This window comes from Leptodactylus fuscus, chromosome 6 (genome assembly GCF_031893055.1).
Source record: "Leptodactylus fuscus isolate aLepFus1 chromosome 6, aLepFus1.hap2, whole genome shotgun sequence".
NCBI classification, from domain to species: domain Eukaryota; kingdom Metazoa; phylum Chordata; class Amphibia; order Anura; family Leptodactylidae; genus Leptodactylus; species Leptodactylus fuscus.
Window position 1 is genome coordinate 1,613,729 of NC_134270.1, and position 12,004 is coordinate 1,625,732.

Here is a 12,004-nt window from a genome sequence, read left to right on the forward strand (position 1 = left end):
TTCCATTGGCAGCCACTTATTATGGCCCAATATAATCCCTTAGAGTAGAATCCTTGGCCCGGTGACGGTATCGTAATATTCTATGTATCGCTAATCTCTGTCTCCATGGCACAAGAGATGCTGATAAAGCCATAAAACAACAATGACCCCGTGCACCGATGCTGTTATCGTCCTGAAGACTTGCAGACATATTCCTCCTCACACCGTCAGATTCTCAGGTTACTCTACTACTACAGGTTAGTGCCAAACCTTCACTTTGCTAGGTCATGCATGGAACGCAAAGCCGTAGTGAAAACCTTTATTGGCCACAAACCAAACTTGTGTCTCCAATTTGCCAGATGCGGACAGGTCATGCCGGTTCACATGTGAGCCCGATACACTTCACCTCCAGGCAAGGCCAGTAATAGGAATGGCACCGGACAGTGACCAAGTGTGAAAAGTAAGATCACATCTGTGCGGCAAGGACCTGGATGTGTCTGAGTAGAGGCTACCCTTGGTGACTCTAAGTGAACATATCTGTCTATCTATCATCTATCTATCATCTATCTATCTATCTGCAGATAGATAGGTTACTGTCACCAGACCCAGCATATCACCCCAGTCCTGCAGATAGATAGGTTACTGTCACCAGAGCCAGCATATCACCCCAGCCCTGCAGATAGATAGGTTACTGTCACCAGAGCCAGCATATCACCCCAGCCCTGCAGATAGATAGGTTACTGTCACCAGAGCCAGCATATCACCCCAGCCCTGCAGATAGATAGGTTACTGTCACCAGAACCAGCATATCACCCCAGTCCTGCAGATAGATAGGTTAGTGTTACCAGAACCAGCATATCAACCCAGCCCTGCAGATAGATAGGTTACTGTCACCAGAACCAACATATCACCCCAGCCCTGCAGATAGATAGGTTACTGTCACCAGAACCAACATATCACCCCAGCCCTGCAGATAGATAGGTTACTGTCACCAGAACCAGCATATCACCCCAGCCCTGCAGATAGATAGGTTACTGTCACCAGAACCAGCATATCACCCCAGCCCCGCAGATAGATAGGTTACTGTCACCAGAGCCAGCATATCACCCCAGCCCTGCAGATAGATAGGTTACTGTCACCAGAGCCAGCATATCACCCCAGCCCTGCAGATAGATAGGTTACTGTCACCAGAGCCAGCATATCACCCCAGCCCTGCAGATAGATAGGATACTGTCACCAGAACTAGCATATCACCCCAGCCCTGCAGGTAGATAGGTTACTGTCACCATAACCAGCATATCACCCCAGCCCTGCAGATAGATAGGTTACTGTCACCAGAACCAGCATATCACCCCAGCCCTGCAGATAGATAGGTTAGTGTCACCAGAACCAGTATATCACCCCAGCCCTGCAGATAGATAGGTTACTGTCACCAGAACCAGCATATCACCCCAGCCCTGCAGATAGGTTACTGTCACCAGAACCAGCATATCACCCCAGCCCTGCAGATAGATAGGTTACTGTCACCAGAACCAGCATATCACCCCAGCCCTGCAGATAGATAGGTTACTGTCACCAGAACCAGCATATCACCCCAGTCCTGCAGATAGATAGGTTACTGTCACCAGATCCAGCATATCACCCCAGTCCTGCAGATAGATAGGTTACTGTCACCAGAACCAGCATATTACCCCAGCCCTGCAGATAGATAGGATACTGTCACCAGAACCCAGCATATCACCCCTGCCCTGCAGATAGATAGGTTACTGTCACCAGAACCAGCATATCACCCCAGCCCTGCAGATAGATAGGTTACTGTTACCAGAACCAGTATATCACCCCAGCCCTGCAGATAGATAGGTTACTGTTACCAGAACCAGCATATCACCCCAGCCCTGCAGATAGATAGGTTAGTGTCACCAGACCCAGCATATCACCCCAGCCCTGCAGATAGATAGGTTACTGTTACCAGAATCAGAATATCACCCCAGCCCTGCAGATAGATAGGTTACTGTCACCAGAACCAGCATATCACCCCAGCCCTGCAGATAGATAGGTTACTGTCACCAGAACCAGCATATCACCCCAGCCCTGCAGATAGATAGGTTACTGTCACCAGAACCAGCATATCACCCCAGCCCTGCAGATAGATAGGTTACTGTTACCAGAATCAGAATATCACCCCAGCCCTGCAGATAGATAGGTTATTGTCACCAGGACCAGCATATCACCCCAGCCCTGCAGATAGATAGGTTAGTGTCACCAGAACCAGTATATCACCCCAGCCCTGCAGATAGATAGGTTACTGTCACCAGGACCAGCATATCACCCCAGCCCTGCAGATACATAGGTTACTGTCACCAGAACCAACATATCACCCCAGCTCTGCAGATAGATAGGTTACTGTCACCAGAACCAGCATATCACCCCAGCTCTGCAGATAGATAGGATACTGTCACCAGAACCAGCATATCACCCCAGCCCTGCAGATAGATAGGTTACTGTCACCAGAACCAGCATATCACCCCTGCTGCAAAAATACTGCTTCAGGAATTGTGGGTATGGTGACCTGACAGTGATAGACGAGTATATAAGAGAGGAGGCCTATAGGAAGAAGATTATGCGAGAAGCAGAAGAGGAGCTGGGAGACATTTTGACAGAAGAGCTATGGAAGACAAACATGGGGCAGGACAAATCTTATCTTATCCTGTCCTACATGTAGTGTCCTCCTGATAACCTGTCCACAATAAGGACATCATGGCTGGGTTTCTGAAAAGTGGGAATCATGGTCATATCCATTGGTAACTGATCATGACAATAGGTGTCACCACTAAGATGGTTAGAGGGAATCTTTAAGAATCAGAAAATATAAATCTGGTTGTGTTCTTGGGAAACCTTTTTAATGTACCCATACATTTTACATGGGAATTTGGTGAGTAACTTTGTAACACTTGACTTCTCTTTCAGAACCAGATAGCCAAAGAGACTTTCCTTTTTACTATGTAGTCGTAGTCTAACCATGGGTGAAAGAATTGATAGGGGAGCTGTTTGGAGGTACAGGAACCCCTCATTTTGCTATGGGGTTTTCAATGAAAAGAAAATGGTCTTATAAGAGAGTGAAATGGGCTAGAATGAATTATTTTGAGAATATAATAGCTCATATGATGTCATTGCAAAGGGGTAGCTATAGGGGGCGCAGATGTAGCAGATGTAATAGTATATCAATGGCACATGGTAGGTGGGCACACCTGCTACAGACTTTGCATTGGGTCCAGGAGGTTTAGGCTTTGCCTCGGTGCCAGTGTTCAGATTATTGCAGTAAAGCTCTTTCGCTCTCTAAGTGCTAATGTGTAAGGTTTTTGTGTTTAGAGAGTCAAGGGTACAAATTAAACATGAAATTCATCTTGGCACAAAGACTATTCTGTACGTGACTGTCTTCATGAATCCCACTGGCATCTCACCATCTTCTCGCGAAAGAATTCACCCGCAACCCCCCTCTGCACATCACCTGGATAGATATGATTGTCCCAAGGGGGTGGATTAGCACTCTACACCACAGAGACAAACACTCAGCTCTTATCCATAAAAAGGATACTCTCATTACTTCCGTGCGGTTACCTGAGCCCCGGTGATATGGCCACAGACACGGCGTAACAGCGCCCACTCGCTTCAGTCCCTGCACCAGTCCGCTCACCGACCGCCAACTTTGTTGGACCTTAGCAAATGCTGCAAAATTTACGTTGGTGGATCTACGGCTTCTGGGAGACAAAATATTGTGAATATGTATCATTCAGAAGTTTTCTGCGATCGAGCAAATTTCATGATCGCGATCGGAGTTCCGATCCCGATCTTTTTAGGTGGGATCGAGGTCTCACATTAGTTCTCACAATGCTTGGCTACTGGGCAATCATTGTGAGAAAAGCTAACATTAGGGTTGAGCGATCGGGATCGGAAAAGATCGGATTCCGTGAGCAAATTTCACGATCGGGATTGGGCTGGAAAATGATCGAAAATCGGATTTTAAAAACGATCCTGATCAACGATCAACCCTATTTCTGGCATAAGTTTTTGCGTTTTTTTGCCAAAATTTTTGCCGATTTCCACCATCCAAACCTCTTCAATATCCTTCGCTGATGCAAATTTGATTTTCTGATGCCTTACATAGTTTCACACAAAGAAATATAAAAAGTTACGGAGGTCAGAATACGGCCACATGGTATTGCAACAATTGTTCCCACCCATAGAATTTAGCTGTACAATAAATGTTGCAAAAACAAGATCCAAAAGGAAATGGGGCAAATGCAAATTTTTTCTAATCCCCCATTCTAAATTTTTTTCCAGAGTCCTCGTATGTCATCCGGAATATTAAGTGGTACCATTATGAAGTACAGTTTGTCCCATAAAAAATAAGCCCTCATATGTCTTTATATTCCAATCAATGGATATTATGATAAAAAGTTCTCACCAGGGCAAGTCCCGACACATCGCCGGATAGAATTAGTGGGATTCCTCGTTGAAGTGATGAGTAGGAGTTCTGGAAACATCGTCCTTGGGGTATATACAGTCTGAGTGTCCGAAATGGAAATATAACTAATGAGTCACGACTTAAGATGGATATTTGGTTTCTCATCAACAATATGTCTAGGACTCCCCCCCTCCCCCACCTCCTGTTTAATTAGTCTGATTTTATGGATGGGACAATCATCGGGGAAGAGATAATTGACCCGCAGGCACGTTCCGCCAAAGTAATGGATACCTTCTGCTTGACAAGAGGAAATAAATATTCATGCGAAAATCATTATGTTTATTATCATGGAAGAATATAATTATTCTGTTGACATTTCCATCCATGGTTTCGGTGACTCCAAGTCCATGAATTTAGGATTTGCATAGGCCGCAATGCAAATAAGGATATTAGAGACATTGACGTTCTATGCGTGGTTTCCATGAAAGGCTGTAGAGACATCGCAACAGCCAAGAGAGGGAACCTCCATATTGGACTTGAATGGATTATGCATGTGCCGCTACTTCTCCACCAGAATTGGAAGTTGCACGTCCCAATTTTGGAGGTTGGACCTCAACAAATCAGATTTTTTTTGTTATATCCAAATGGCAAATCCACTTTAGTTCCATTAATGCCACTTTCCAATATATACCAACCTCCATTTCCACAACAATCACCTATAGTTACACCTCAGCTCTACTAAGGTCAATTTGACCATTGCTATTCCTTCTTCTCAGACTTGGTAAATCCCACTTTAGGCTGAGGCCACACATTGCAGAAACGTAACCTTTTTTTGTTGCAGATTTGTTGCAATAAAAAAAAGCTGTGGAAACAGGGTCAGCAGGGTTTTAGCGTTTTTGCTCTTCCTCAGTACAGAATAGGGTTATGGTTGTCCACAGCATTTGATCTTTAACCCCTGTGCAGGGTCTGGACTACACTGAAGGATAACTGTGAGGTCGCAGCCACCTCAAGTAGTCCCAGTATTGATAGCAGCCAAAAGACACTGCAAACACGAGGGGTCAGATTAAAGAATAGTCATGTACAGGCAGGTGCTCGGGGCAATGGGAAAAGGTGCAGAGGTCAGGATCAGGCCAAGGTCAGACACAGGTGGCAGGTAGAATAGGACCAGAAGACAGTTATGTAGTCAGAAATAATGGAAAAGATACAGAGGTCAGGATCAGACCAAGGTCAGACACAGGTGGCAGGTAGAATAGGATCAGCAGACAGGTACGTAGTCAGGAATAAAGGAAAAGGTGCGAAGGTCAGGATCAGGCCAAGGTCAGACACAGATGGCAGGTAGAATAGGATCAGCAGACAGGTACGTAGTCAGGAATAAAGGAAAAGGTGCGAAGGTCAGGATCAGGCCAAGGTCAGACACAGATGGCAGGTAGAATAGGATCAGCAGACAGGTACGTAGTCAGGAATAAAGGAATAGGTGCAGAGGTCAGGATCAGGCCAAGGTCAGACACAGGTGGCAGGTAGAATAGGATCAGCAGACAGGTATGTAGTCATGAATAAAGGAAAAGGTGCGAAGGTCAGGATCAGGCCAAGATCAGACACAGGTAGCAGGTAGAATAGGATCAGCAGACAGGTACGTAGTCATGAATAAAGGAAAAGGTGCAGAGGTCAGGATCAGGCCAAGGTCAGACACAGGTGGCAGGTAGAATAGGATCAGCAGACAGGTATGTAGTCATGAATAAAGGAATAGGTGTGAAGGTCAGGATCAGGCCAAGGTCAGATACAGGTGGTAGGTAGAATAGGATCAGCAGATAGGTATGTAGTCAGGAATAAAGGAAAAGATGCAGAGGTCAGGATTAGGCCAAGGTCAGGCACAGGTAGCAGGTAGAATAGGATCAGCAGACAGGTATGTAGTAAGGAAAAACAGGAAATGGTGCAGAGGTCAGGATCAGGCCAAGGTCAGATACAGGTAGCAGGTAGAATACGATCAGCAGACATGTACATAGTCTGGAACAAATCAAGGGTTAAATCACAGGTCTGGTCAAATAATCTGAGCACCTAGAGAAGGTGTATCCTGCTAAGAACCTTGTTGCTCAGAGCCAAGCAAGGTGTGGTGCACACTTATATAGGGTAGGAGTAGCATGGATTGACTGGAGACACCATTACTGGAGCATGGTGGCCCTTTAAGTGACAGAGCAAAATCAGTGCATGCATCCTATGGAGGATGGAAGAGGAGGTAAAGGGACAATGCAAAGTAATGGGATTGTAGCAGTGAGGTTTGCTGGGAGACACTGCTGCTAAAAAGACCAGGGCACCCAATGCAGCGCCACCGTTTTACAGAGACCACGTCTTTACAGGGACTATTAGGAAGTATGAGCACATCCATTGCTTTGCAATTCTGATTCCGTTTGGACATCCTGGAGAATTTGGCCCCATCCAATGAGGTGAATATGATATATGTTCTCCAATTGGGGCAATTAACATAAATGACAATCTTGGCACGTCATATTAATATACAGGTCAGAGGAGGCACCAGGAAACTGATCTCACGCTGAAATCCCAGAGTATTAGAAGACCTAGGATTTGGTGTTTTTTCCCTCCTAGCTGGTGCTGTTGCATTACATCGAACCCATCAGGGTCTGTGGGGGTCAAAAAATGTTCTCACCATTTAGTGCAATTAACTCCAACCGCCTGTCTACTGCACAGCGGAGAGCAGCCAAGATAAGCAAGAGGGAGCCAACTCCGAATTTCTCCTGGTTATTAAACCTAAAATCAGAGCACTCGCCTGTCTGTGAAAACAGATTGAAAGCAGGAGAGCAGAAACCAGTAAAGCGGGCCTGAGGTTTCATTAAATGTCATGTGTGTTTCGATTGCAAATTGCTGTTGGCGTGTTCCCCATTGTTACGTAGCCAAAGATTACTGTCAGAAGATGAAGGTGGGATGGGCGAGGAGACAGGTCCAAAGATATCACAGTGTTGTGATATGTTAGAAGCTGGAGGTACAGACTGCACACGCTGGAGTCACCCACATTGCCTAAAACACATTGGGGGGGATTGGAGCTCATCTAGGCATTGGCCTTTTTTGCACCAAAGATGGGCCACATCGCTTGTTCTGCACCTTGTGAAAGTGGACTGAACGGGTCGAGGAGCGAGATATTTAGCAAAGACCAACATGGTTATTGCAACTCACGTCAGAAAACTGGCATCGTGGGCTATACAGGAAATTTACACCAGGTCCTGACTGGCATAGCTTTCCATCCTGGCACCTGATTTATTAGGAGACTCTCAATAATGCAGGCGTGTCCGAAACCGGTCATAGTCTTTACTGTGCGCCAGTCTGAGTAAATTCCCCCTATTGCCTTCCTCCTGCTTTATGTGGAATCATAAACTTTTTGAAATTGCTATTTTTGCAAACATCAAGGTCAATATATCCCCATCGGAGATAACATAAGATGTTCTAGGAGCGCTATTATATAGATCCAGTGATTTGAGTCACCCTGGATGGGAATGCTGGATGCCATAAGATGGATGCATTGGTGTGGGTCCAGTCATGCAGTCAGATTTACAAAAGGGTGTAGCAAATACTGTTTTAGTCCAATGCAACCAGCTATGCAGGAGTGCATGGTAAGAAGGATGAGGATGGACTGATCTGGCTCACTAGTTACTGGGGAAGATTGGGGTGGAACCTAAAGAAGATTTGTGGAAGGAAGGATTGGTCTGTGACCATGGCAAGGACTATCTTCAAAGGGCAAGCTTTCATGTCCTCCATAGCAGAGAAGCAGCCCGGGCAGCTTTCATAAATATCTGAGCCCCACCTGAAATATCCCTCAATAAAACATACAAAAAGAATTGTAGAAGACCAAATGATACTTAGGTAGGTTATCATTTCATATGTATAGTCGTAAATATTATTATCTAATTGCTGCAATCAAATTTGGTTTACCTGATCATTATATTCTAGGTGACCTTGTGGTGGGCTTGTGCTTATACACAGCAGCCAATCTGAACAAGCAGAGCTGTAACAAAACAACTTCCCCTGACTCTGATAGAACAGTAGGTGACTTTGTGACTACTTAAAGGTAGGTAAGCATTGCCTAGGAAATACAGTGTTAGCCAAAAGTATTGGCACCCCTGCAATTCTGTCAGATAATACTCATTTTCTTCCAAAAAATGATTGCAAGCACAAACTTTTTGGTATTAATATCTTCATTTATTTTGCTTTATTCAGACGCTGACACTGGATAGTACGGGGTGACACTGTTGTGCCCTCGGACTGCAGGGCAGCTTGAACTTGTTTGGATGTTAGTCGAGGTTCTTTATCCGCCATCCGCACAATCTTGCGGTGAAATCTCTCGTCAATGTTTCTTTTCCGTCCACATCTAGGGAGGTTAGCCACAGGGCCATGGGCTTTACACTTCTTGATGACACTGCGCACGGTAGACACAGGAACATTCAGGTCTTTGGAGATGGACTTGTAGCCTTGAGATTGCTTATGCTTCCTCACCATTTTGCTTCTCAAGTCCTCAGACAGTTCTTTGGTCTTCTTTCTTTTCTCCATGCTCAATGTGGTCACACAAGGACACAGGACAGAGGTGGAGTCAACTTTAATCCATTTCAACTTCAATTTCAAGTGTGATTTAGTTATTGCCACCACCTGTTAGGTGCCTCAGGTAAGTAACAGGTGCTGTTAATTACACAAATTAGAGAAACATCACATGATTTTTCAAACAGTGGCAATACTTTTGTCCACCCCCTTTTTATGTTTGCTGTAGAATTATATCCAATTTGGCTTTTGGACAATTCTTTTTGTGGTTTTCCATTGAAGACAAATTAAATGAAGATAATAATACCAAATAATTTGTGATTGCAATCATTATCTGGAAGAAACTGAGTATTTTCTGACAGAATTGCAGGGGTGCCAATACTTTTAGCCAACACTGTACTAAAGACTTTAATACCAATGAGCTATCCATGGGATAGGACATCAATATCAGATTGGGGTCCGACTCCCAATAAATCAGCAGACAGAAGGAGCTGTAGCAGTGTCAGAAATAGTCCAGCTCCAAACTCTGTGCAGTGACCCTGCAGTTTTAATGGGTGAGCGCTGCAGTACCATTCTAGACCTCTGCACGGTATATGAAACTGTACTATTTTCGGAGCGGTTGCATGACCTTCATTCAGCTGATCGGTGAGGGTGCTGGGACCCCCACTGATCTCATATTGCTGACTAGAGATGGGTGAGCCTCCCAAGATTCGTTTTGTTTCGGCTTCAGGTGGCTTCCCTCACCTCTATTTCCTCAGTGACATCATGTGATGGGGCCACAGCGGTGACATGGGCATGTTGAGTGCCATGACATCATGAAGCTTGGTGCGTGCATGCCATCACTGAGAACTAGGGTTGAGCCGATCTTGAGATTTCAGGATCGATTTTAAAATCCGATTTCCGATCATTTTCCAGCCAATCATGATCGTGAAATTTGCTCGATCGCCGATCGGAATCCGATCTTTTGCGATCCCGATCGCTCAACCCTAGTCAATGCTTCTCTATGGGAAAAGTCACTTTTAGGATTGAGCCGATCTTGAGATTTTAAAATCCTATTTCCAATCATTTTCCAGCCAATCCCAATAGTGAAATTTGCTCGATCGCCGATTGGGATCCGTTCTTTTCCAATCCCGATTGCTCAACCCTACTGAGACCCAAACACAGTACTCAGTGGTGACCCTGGGCACAGGACATCACCAGGAGTGCGCAGGCCACCGTGAAGAGGCCAAAAATATGTGAAGGAAGGTATAAATGTTTTTTTTGTTTTTTTTTAACCCCCCCCCCCCATGGCTTCCACTTATTATACTACATGATATAAAGAGACCCCAGAATATAATAATTTCACTTCCAGTTCAATCCGAACTTGTTCGAACCAAAACAAATCAGGGACCCGAGACACCCGAAGTCGAAATAAAACAGATCTTGGGTGGCTCACCCATTTTTTTTTTTCTCACTTTGTAAATGGCCATTTTAGTTCACCCAAGGTAAATTCCAAATTCTTAAGTTTCATTAAAAATCAAATGTGATGAAACAGTTCTATTGGTTTCTATTGGTGACCCATCTCATCACCATAAAAGTCTCAGAAACCCTGTTTAATACAATGTAACGTAGAACTAGGACTTTCTGTATCTAGCACCCTATGCCGATGGATTACATAGAGTTGTTTCCTAAGACGGTCTCTCCCCTGCTTGTCTCAGACAAGATATGCTCAACTTCTCCTTCTCTAAACAACAACAAAACTGAAATAAGTAACATATGGTGGGTCGGGAAGCGCTGGGCGGCTGCATGGATGGGCGCCTTCTCGCTCTTTTGGGAATCTTTAAGGGTCTGATGTAAATGACTGCTGTAAATTTATGGACAATATTGCTTTAGGGATTGGAAAATAAACACCCCCTGTAGTAAAGCAGAGAGGACACGTTGTGACACCGCTGTCTTCTAACCATACAAACAGTCCGATGTGTTCATATACAACAATCATTTCCAGTGCAGTTAAAGAAATTGCAGACAAGTGGCCAATCACTTAAAAAAATAGCACGTAAATGTTTCATGATGCCGCTGTCCTGAAGGTTCCCCATTTACGGGCACTTTTCTCCAATTAAAATGCAGAGGTCCAAATTAGAGGACACGGAGGAGACCGAAAACTTGCTGAAAAATTATGCCAAATGACTCATTCTCCTATGTACAGTGCTAGGGATTAGTCGTGTACAGAATAATAGGAGGACATTATCCTGGGGCACTTCTAGGCAGGTCAAAAATTATTAAAAATCTTTCAAGGTCCTAATTTGTCCTGTAAAAAACTAAAAGAGAGGGCTCACTCCGAGATGTCCATCATCATTGCATGAACACTTTATTTTGGTCCTGTGTTCTACAAATAAGTGGTATCAATGAAAACTACAGCTTGTGCCACAAAAAAAGAGCCCTTGCAGCTAAGTAAAAAAATATATTTTAAATATTTTAGATTTTTTTAAGTATTAATATCTCATGAATAATGTTTAAAGCATCCTTGTACATCATACAGAATATTAAAAAGTGCCATTAGAAATTACGGATTCTCCCCTAAAAAACAAGCCCTGGGTTTATGTGAATTTATGCCCTAAACTAAACCCATAAAACGATGATGCTGTTTGTTGTTGTATTTTTTCCCAGTTCCATCTCATTAAAAAATTTTAAAGCCTCTTTGTTCAGAATATGAAATGGCCCCAGGAGAAATTAAAGCTCCTCCCCTAAAAAAACAAGTCTTGAGGTTATGTGAATTTCCACCCTAAACTAAACCCATGTTTTTTCCCCTTTCCATCTCAATAATAATTTTTAACGCATTCTAGTTAGAGATGAGCGAACACTAAAATGTTCGAGGTTCGAAATTCGATTTGAACAGCCGCTCACTGTTCGAGTGTTCGAATGGGTTTCGAACCCCATTATAGTCTATGGGGAACATAAACTCGTTAAGGGGGAAACCCAAATTCGTGTCTGGAGGGTCACCAAGTCCACTATGACACCCCAGGAAATGATACCAACACCCTG